Source organism: Chinchilla lanigera, unplaced genomic scaffold (assembly GCF_000276665.1).
Source record: "Chinchilla lanigera isolate Chin_1 unplaced genomic scaffold, ChiLan1.0 scaffold00153, whole genome shotgun sequence".
Classification (NCBI taxonomy): Eukaryota; Metazoa; Chordata; class Mammalia; order Rodentia; family Chinchillidae; genus Chinchilla; species Chinchilla lanigera.
The window spans coordinates 43,693-53,619 of NW_004955554.1; the positions used below are offsets into that span (position 1 = coordinate 43,693).

General features: G+C 49.5%; 1 long non-coding RNA gene across 2 annotated transcripts; it reads left to right on the forward strand.

Moving 5' to 3' along the window:
- The first annotated feature begins 1,078 nt into the window (after window positions 1-1,078).
- LOC106147401 lies at window positions 1,079-5,881 on the forward strand. 2 transcript variants are annotated; one of them, XR_001232293.1, is made up of 5 exons: window positions 1,079-1,355; window positions 1,468-1,636; window positions 2,840-2,961; window positions 4,243-4,324; window positions 5,013-5,881. It is a non-coding gene; the product is annotated as an uncharacterized LOC106147401 (long non-coding RNA). The 2 variants fall into 2 exon arrangements; XR_001232294.1 differs by having other exon boundaries at window positions 1,079-1,187.
- Window positions 5,882-9,927: the final 4,046 nt, after the last annotated feature.

Sequence of the window (9,927 nt, forward strand, 5' to 3'; positions counted from 1 at the left end):
GACAGAGAGCCAGGACACAGCTGTGGAGTGGCCAGCTCCCGGCGCAGGAGGAGACCCAGAGGTGGAAGGCTGTTTTCAGAGAGAGAAATAACAGCGTCGTCATGTGCAATTGAATCCATTAAGGGAAAGGTCCAAGATATTCAAAAGATTTAGGGATGCCGGGTCTACATGACGCTGGTGAGGGGTATTTACGTAGAACGAGGGAGAGAAAGCCAAATGAGAAATAACCGAAAAGGGAGCAAGGCAGGACCAGAGGGAGATGGCCGGGTGCCCGGCTCCTCAGGAGGAAGGGCAGCCAAGGGGAGCTTGCCGGGCGCCCTTGGACGGGAGTGGGAAGGGTCCAGGGAGAGGCAGAGCCGAGCCCACCGCACAGCTGTGCTTGGAATCCCACCTCCCCGCGTCTACCACACGCCTCTCAGACGCCCTCCGCACGGCTCTTCCTCTGGGAGAGAAGTGAGGCCTCGGCTGTCGTGTGACGCACTTGGTAACTCTACATGGAGAGTGTTCTAAGTAGATTCTTTTGTTTTTAACCAAAGTGGAAATGACAGCTATTCCTTCGGGAACAGAAATTGTGTGTGTGTGTGTGTGTGTGTGTGTGTGTGTGTGTGATGTTAGTAGCAGGGTTCACCAGATGAGAGAAGTATCCAGTTATCTATTACCGTGTAAGAGACTGCCTCCAAGTTTAGCGTAGAGTCATCCACTGTGCTCACAGACTGCCCACTGCAAGTGCTTGTCTTTGCTCCACAATGTTCAGGGCTTCGGCCTCAGAGACAGGAAGGCTGGATAACTCCCTGGGGGCTGGGAGGCTTCCTCCTTCACACGTCTGGCAGGTGACACGGGCTTTCTGTTGAGATCGCAGCTGGGAAGGTAACCTGGAACACTGCTAGGGATTATGGTCAGTGTGTCACACGTGGGAGCATACGTCTCCCTGCACACCTGCCTGACAGTCGTAGCTGTGTCCCTTTCCTCCCTTCCTCTTAGGGCTTTGTTTGCAGCTCCTTTAAATGCCAGGCATGTGTGCTAAAAATAGCTGTTCCAGTTTCTTGCGATTCCACTCAGGTGAGCCCGCCTCCTGCCTTGCTCTGGGAAGGCCGCGTTCACCTGGAGGCTTTGTTAGCGGTCTCTGTGTTCTTTCTTCTCCAGCAACTGCCGCTGACCCCTGCGCACCCTCCCCGGGCTCCCGAGCAGTGAGTGCGCAGCCTGCTGCACCGCAGGAGCGGGGGGACTCGGCAGCCGCCCTCAGACCGGGCGGAGGGGGCGGGAGGGGCACGGAGGAAGCCTTCCAAGGGGAAATGTCAGTGCTGCAGGAAGTGGTCGCTTCTCATCTTTTAAGATTCGGAGAGCCGGCTCGAGAGGTCCGTGTGCAACACCGCTGGAAGGGAGCGGAGACAACGAGCGGTCACCGGAAGGGGCAGGCGAGGTGTGGGGGGCTCTGGTCCGCATCCTGAGGGCCACGTTTTATTTCAGATTCCGGTAACACAGAAGGTGAAACCAAAAGCTTGGGGTGAATGGTGTCTCGATTTGAGGAATATTCACAAGGCAAATCGCCCAGCCTAGAGCTGACGCCTCAGCTGTGTGAGCCAAAAATTCTAATTTGTGAGCACACGGAAAGACCCTTTTAAACAGCTTCATCGAGGTATAATTAATGTGCAAACCACCGCTTATATTTAATGCATGCAGTTTGATGAGCTCGGCTATGTGAATACACTTGTGTCAGCGCCATAGCCAAGGCCGTGAACTCACCGCTTCCAGAAGTTTGCCGTGTCCCTTTGTGAGTGTGTGCGTGGCAGGAACACAGGTCACGAGCTCTGTCCTCTTACGCTTTTCGCTGCCCACCACGCTGTCTACAGTGGCTGCAGCCCGTGCGAGCAGCAGGTCCAGAGCTTGCTTAGAGGTGGTGAGGACGTCATCTTGCAGGGTTCTTGCTGTGTGGCCACTGAGGCCCAGCTGCCGTTTCTCCACGCCCGCCCTGCGACCCACTGCTCTGCTTCCTGCGTCCTCAGTGAGAGCAGCCCCTACGGTGTCCAGAGAAACACTTTGGAAGGGAAAAGTCTAATATTTACTTGGCTTACAAAGATGAAGTGTAGATTCACCAAAGAAACATAAAAGAGGAGCAGAGAGGAATGGGAGGAGCTCCGTCACAGGACTGGTCAATCCACAGTGCCGCTTATACAGAGGGACTCGCTCCCAGAGCCCTGCTTTAATCGGAAGAGTGCCTGGTGGTCTCCACAGAGACCTGGTGGACCACCTCCACAGAGGGGTCCATTTGTACACTAGAAATTGCCTTGCCAACCAGCCCATAATAATCACTGCTCTGGGGGAATCTTCCTTTTGTCTTTTTCCTTTGTGGCACATCTGCTATCTTTTCTGATGAAATTATTTTTCTCTGATAGGTGTTTTTTTTTTTTTTTTTTTTTAGAGGGGGGAGGAAATCAAGGAAGATAATATTTAAATTTTTTAAAAAGGAATTTAAAAAATCTCTGGACAGAATTAGTCTACCTTTAAGTGTTAATCCCTTTAAAGCACTCTTGCTTAAGAAAGGATGTGAAAGCAGCGACACACAGTTGCACACACATGCACACACGTGCACACATGTATACGGGAATCTGTGTTTCACTCTAGCCACACCTAGAATTACAAGTGTGAGACACTCTGTCTTTTTCATGGGATCCGTTGGGTTATGTCTTGGGCTCTCAATCTTGCATGTAATCAGACCCCCTGTCTCCACCTGCCCCACCCTCTCTGTCCTCAAGCCAAGAGTCCTTGTAGATCACGTGACCGTGGCCACAGAGCACAGCGCATATCCTTTCATGCCTGTTTTCTTTCCCTTCATATAAAGCTGTGAGATTCAGCAGTGATGTCGCCTGTGGCTGTAGACAGTCGGATCTGCTATGGTATAAGTTTTCATCATGTGACGATACCACAACTTATTTCCCAGTTCTGCCAGCAGTGGACACCGGGGTGAGTTCGTCTGGGTTGTTTTGAGCGCTCTCATGAACATCACAGCGAGTGCTTTCTGGGGATCAGATGTGTAATTTTTCTTAGATTTATCCCTGGGCGTGAAACTACAAGGTAGCCCATGTTCAGGCTCAGCGTAGCGAGAGGGTTTTGAGGTGCACATCAGCCCGCACCCCGACCTGTGGATGCCCTCACCGGCTCCTTTACGGCCTGGTGAGCGCAGTCCAAACTGGAGGGCCCCGCAGCAGCAGCCTGTGTCTCGTCACCCAGTTTCGCCTCACACCCGCTTCTCCTCAGCCCGTCGGTGCCCACGTGGTTGTTTTTCTGGTGTGCGTTCCCCCGCCCTCAGCCGTGCACAAAGCCCGACGGTCAGCGGCTCGTCAGATGCTTTCACACATCGCTGTCTCGGAGAAGCTCTTCTGATCACGGCTCTCCAAGATCTGACATCTTATTCTCTCTCCTTCTGTCAAATCTCTTCAGGACAGGCTCGGAAATACATACCTTTTCTTGTTTTGTTTTGGTGCTAGGCACTGAACCCACGGCGCCATGCCCACTAGGTACCTGCTCTGCTACTGAGCTGTATCCCCGCCGCTCATGACGATTTTATTGTCTCATTTACCTGTGTTTTACTCTGTGTGTGTGCCCACCCCCACATATCATGATATAAACATTCTGGGGGGATCCCAGCTCTGGTGGTTTAAGCAGTAGCTTCAGGGCTGTCCCGCTCCTGGTGGAGGGGCGCGGCTACCGCTGGCCTGATGGGCGGTGAGCACAGGTGCGTCTACGTGAAACACGCTTCCTTCACACTATCTGGAGCCTGCTCTTGTAGGCTCAGAATGTCCTGTCTTGTACTCTTGCATTTTTGTTCTGTACCTGAAAATCATGGCAAAATGTGTGTCTGTGTGTTTGTAATATGTTTTCGTTCTTTCATCTTTAAAATAAAAAAATTTAAAATACGGGAACTCCTCATAAACGAGCTCAGTGCCCGACGGCTTGTTTCTGGGCTCAGTCTTGCAGTGTAGAGCGAGGGTTGGATGTAAACAGACCTCCTGTCCTGCCCCTCAGCCGCCTCCTCTCCCACAGAGGCCAGGCCGGGCTGGAGCTGCAGGTGATGAGGGAGGGACAGGGCTGGGTGCTCAGGAGTGTCCCCAGCTGGTGGGCGTGAGGCCCTGCATTCCATCCCTGGTGCTGTGGGAAGCAGACGTGATGACAGTATGAAGCCAGTTTGCCGAAGCCCAGTGTGAACAGGGACTGTATTTACGGGTCTCTCTTTCTACTCCTTAGTGGGGATCGGCTGAAGCTGCAAACTGATCACGAGTATGGGTGGGCTGGAGCAAGGCCCATCTGAGAACAAAGAGCACCCGAGGTAAGACACATATACAAGCTGCTCCAGCTCCCACAACAGGAGGCCTCCCACAGCTGCCATGCAAACAGGTTGCTAGGCAGAGTGGTGTCACCTGACTTCAACTGAGTGTAAAAATAAAAGCGCTAAGGTGGTTGAGCTCCTTTCCTCCTGTCTGGAGAGAGGGCTCCACCTGACCTCAGCTTTCTGCACTTACTTCTCCACCCTCCCACTGTCCTTTCCCCTGCGAACTTCAGAGCCACACCAGATGCAGCACTCTTCCTTTGTATCTCTTTGTGCTAGTACATGTTTGCAGTGCAGCATTTTACCATCCTCGATGCGGGAGTACTTGCATAGAACACACCTTGCTTCCTTTACTTTTTAGTCCCCTTCCCCACCCTCCCAGTCCCCCTTTCCTGTTTCCATTCTTATTGATCTTATCAATCTCTGCACATGTTTATGGCATATCATGTTTTCATTCATTGAGGTTGTTTGGTTTCTGTACGTGGTTTATCTTTAATCTACTTCTGCTCCTCCCTACCCCTCACCCTTGGTCTCTTGGACCTCTTTCCATTTGCAAGAGATCTGCTCAGCCCCCTTTGATACATTCTTTACAAATTTCTTTGTTGTGTTTTGCCTCACTCAAATAAGAGATACCTACGTATTTGAGCCTATGAGTCTGTTTTATTTTACTCAGACTTCTATTTTCCAGGTGCATCCATTTTCCTGCAAATGAAGCTTCCTTCCCTGTAGGTGGAAAGGTCAACTAGTACAGCCGCTGTGCAAATCAGTATGGAGATTTCTCAGAAAACTAAAATTAGGAATTCCCTATGACCCAGCGCTGCCCCTGTAAGTATCTTCCTCGAAGAGTTTAAGACCTCATGCTGGAGTGACACTGGCGTACCAGGTGTACAGGGGCACAGCCCGGGGTAGCTCAGTCCTGGAAGAGCCCACAGACCCGTCAGTGGGTGACTGGATACAGAAAATGTGGTGTCTCTGCTGCATGGAATTCCGCCCGGCTACGCAGAAAGGCAAGTTTGAAACATTTGCAGGAAGATGGATGCTCCCCTTCTACCCTTACCGCCCCTCAGGAGACTGTAATTCCAGCTGTAGGTCTTGGCACCTTTCAAAGTGTGAAATTGGTGTTTATTATGTAATTGTTGAATGAATTGTGGATGTGACCCTGGGTTTTGTCACACACCAGCAGCCTCTGACTTGTCTCTTACCCCCCTCTGCACCACAGTTCTTACAATTTCTATTTCTATTGTGGCTAACGTCAGCAAGCACACTTGTTTTTGTTTCTTTGCTCAGTGAAAGTAGTTGATCCCTTGGAAGAACCGTGGGAGAAGTCTTAGTACTTCTCTGTTCTTATGCAAGTAATCAAAGTTTTCTCAGCCAGTGATCAAAATTCCCAGACCCGTACACAGTAAAAGCTCCAGTTTTATGTGAAAAGTTATTCCTGTTTGGGGAATACGGGTGCGGTCAGGAGCAGAGAGGAGAACCTGGACTTGCCCCCGTCGGCTCCCCGGCTTTGGCGCAGGTCGTTACTGTGCTTTCCCTGCTTCCTTTCCTGGGCTCCTCTGAGTCCGCCACCCGGTCTCTGAGCCCTGCCGCGGCTCTGCGCCAGACCCCTGGCCCTCGCCCCGCAGTCCCTCCGGGCTGAGCCCCGCAGTCCACAGTCCTTGCTGTCCGTGCGGCTCTGCTGTCCCGCTTCTTTGCGCAGACGCCTTCTAAGTCAGGTGTGGTGTCACCACGTGTCCCGAATGACCTCCCTTTAAATCCTTTGCAACTGAGGTGAAAGGGAAAGTTCATGGGGTAACCGATTATCCCGCTTTGCCTGGGATTACTCTGGCTTTAGCATCAAAATTCTCACTTTCCTGAAGGCAAGTGAAATACAGGAAGTCCCGCTCTCTGTGCATTTATAAAGGGACAGAGACGGGGTGAGCACAAAACTCCAATGACAGCTCCCAAGTAGGGACAAACTACTTTCGGTGTCAGGTACAAATGGTATAGACTATCCATCTGTGTGTGTGTGTGTGTGTGTGTGTGTATTGAACCCAGGCTGGGCTACCTTTTGATCTTCCTGCCTCAGCCTCCCAGAGTGCCAGAATTACATGGTGTGCCACCATGCCTGGCTAATTATTCATCTCTCGTACCGCCAAAGGGCACCCTCAGCTGGAAATGAGTCAGCGCAGCGTAGATGACCGGCTCTTCCAGACAGCCATCTGATAACGTCAGCGCTAGACCACGGTGACAAAATCCTCCACACATTAATTCCTGACACGTAATTTTACATGCATATATTGATACTTTGAATAACACATGACATCATTTCATATTCATGGTGGCTGGATGGAGGGTAACATGACTCATTCAGAGAGACATTTGTAGACAGTAACGATAGGACGAACTAGGAAAATGGTGTACCTGATGGAAGCACGAGCTTGGATTTTACCTTTTAGTGCTGGGGACCCGGCCTGTGTGCGTGCGCGGCAAGCGCTCCGGCTCCAACTCTCACTCCCTGCCTCCTCCCCCTTCTTGCTGTTCCTCGGGCTGACTAGAACTCACCCCCTCCTGCCTCAGCCTCCTGAGTAGCTGTGATTACAGGCTCTTGTCACTGGCTTCTAACAATAATTTAATAACGTATCTTCCTGCCTAGTGATCCAGTAATTTATTTTGATTCTATTTTAAATTATTTTGGGTGAAGTATAATTTACTAGCAGCTCTCTGAAAAGACTGGGAAGCAAAGGAAGACAAATCAAAATTCCTCTCTAACTTCCGCCCCTGTCATGTTCCATCCGTGATTCAGATGGGTACAGAAATGTGGAAATCAGACCAGCTACACAGAGGTCTCCACCTTGGAACTGGGGTGCCTCAGACCCAGCTTTCTGCATTTAGCAAACATGTTTTATTTATTTTTTAAAATTTCTGAGGAGTGTTTGCTCACTTTCCGTTGTCACGTGAAGGGTCCCTTCTCTGAACGTCTGTGCGCCTGCCCATCACGAATTCTCCCTTCTCGAGTGCTGGGGGGATCAGGACCCCCGGACCTCAGCTCAGACTGTGAGCTCCACCGGGGCTGCGGACCGGCTGCTGCTCATTGTGAAGTGCTCAGCTGGCTGGGGCTTCTGATAATGGAAAACAGCCCCAACGCTAGCTGTCTGCTTCCACAGAGCTGGCGAGGTCTCCTTGCTCAGTATGACTGGTAGGTGAAAAGCTGTACATTTCCTTACCCATTTTAGTGCATTAGCTTACAGTGTGTGAATATTTAATGTTTAGATGGAAGCATGTCTGATTAATAGAAGATTTGTGTTACTGTACTTCTCTGTAGACTACTCCTACGGGAACGTCTCACCTCTCCAGCTATGCAGAAGCTTCTCCAGGGCACCAGGCAGGAGGACCAGGTCACCTGGGCTTATGGGTTTATTATATTACATGGACAGCAAACCTGTGTGGACCAAAGACCTGTGTGGGCAAAACAGGATGTAGTGAACATTTTTCTCTCCTCTACCAATCTCCCAGCCCCTTCCTTAGAGATAAACATGTTAGGAGTTTCTTGTAAACCTTCCAGGAATATTTTATGCATATGCATGCAAATACATTCTCCTTTCCCCTTTCCCGCCCCAGATGGTGTGGTTTATTATATGCCTATACCAAATGTGGCTTTTTTCTCTTTAATAATCTGTTCTGAATATCTTCAATGTCAGTACTTAAAGAATCTCATTTGAAGCTCCAAAGCACTTTTTTATGAGTATACTAACATTTACTGGCACTATTTATTGATAAAAACATAGGGCAAATCTCATTTTTGTTGTTACAAACAATGCTACTGTGACTAAGCTTCTACCTTTTTCTTTGTAAATGGGTCTTGTAATGGTTGGTACATCTTGTCAACTTGAGAAGTTTAGAAGCTTAACTGAGGAACTCAGCAGTTCTACATCCCGGAGTGTAGAGGACATGACTTAGGGTGGCTGTTTATGCTCCAGCATATTGTAATGGTTGATTAATTGTGTTGACTTGACAAGTTTAGAAGTTGAAGTGACTCAGCAGGGGGCCAGCGTCCTCACTTTGTAAACATCCTGAGGCCATGCCAAAGGAGGGCACAGACACAGTGTGAGCACTACACCTGCCCTAGGGCGGGTAGCCTGCGTACAGTATAAGGGAGGAAGAGGCTTGTCCACCCCTTTCTGTGCTCCTGTTGCTTTTGCTGTCTTCCCCACCACCACGAGTTGCTGCCCGTCTGCCACCACCCTCCGCCCCCCCGCCTCAAAGCCAGCTAATTATGGACTCCAACCTCCACAAACCGTGAGCTAAACAAACCTTTCCTCCCTTAACTTTGGGTGTCAGATATTTTGTCTCAGCGATGAAAGAAAAGTAACTAAGATAGGTCTCTATGTTCAACCACAAGCAGATTTGATGGATGAGAGAGATATGTTTTTAAATCTTGGTATTTTAAATATCACCCTCCACAAGAATTATGCTATCTCAACTGTCACCAGTAAGTTATGAGTAGGTCTGTTTCCCATACTCCTGCATGTTTGCAGTATTTTCTTTGCCAGTCAGAAAGGGAATTTCCCAAGAGCCCCAGTTCACACTTCTCTGTGAGTGAAGCGAACATTTTGTGAGCCTTCTGTGGTTGCATACCACATTGCCACAAAGGTAGTGGCTTTAAGACACAGGCACCCATACATTGTACACTGATTAACTACTTTCAAGACAACAATACTCAGGGTATTAACTATTGTTATTCTCCTATTATTTTGTTATGAAATTGATCTTCTGCCTCCAGAGATGGTGAGTCCAGGCCTGGATCAGCTGTGTCCTCTGCTGAGGTCTCTCTGGCTGTGTGGTGGGGTCTGCCTACCTGGCTTCTCTTCAGAGCTTCTACAGGAAGGACGGGTCTACGTCACATCCCTCAGGCTGGTGGTGGGATTCAATTCCCCTCAGTGGGAGGAATGGGCCCCATTTTTCTTGCTGACCTTCAGCTGAGACTCTCTCAGCTAGAGGAAGTTGGCTTTCCTTAGCCGAAACCTGACAACACAAGCTTATGTCTTCAGAGTTAGCACAAGAATCTCACTTCGGTCTGATAGAATGAAGTCCTGCATAACATGATGGGATCAAGGAAGCAACCACCCTAGCATGTTTACCTGATGCTGTAACCTAGTTGAGGCAGCAGTTATCCTACCCGGCCCACAGTTCCTACCCACACTCAAAGGGAGAGGATGACTCGAGTTGTAGACATCAAAAAGTACAGTAGGCTTCTGGGGTCAGTTTAGGACGCTACATTGCATATCATGAGGATTTTTCATACGTTTAAGAGCCACTTGCAACTGGGTGTGGTAGCATGTGCCTGCAGTCCTAGCTACTTGGGAGGCTAAGGCAGGAGGATTGCAAATTTGAGGCAGACTGAGTAATTTGTTGAGACCTTGTCTCAAACTAAGAATTTGCAAAGCACTAGGGATGTAGCTTGCTGGTAGGGCATTTGTCTAGCATGTGTGAGGCCCTGGGTTAAATTCCCCAGTGCAAAAAAGAAAAAAAGGAGTCATTTGTATGTCCTTTCTGTGTGTGATCTTTTGATATTCTCTGGCTATTGTTTTCACATATTTGAGTACATACCCACACTGGGCAAG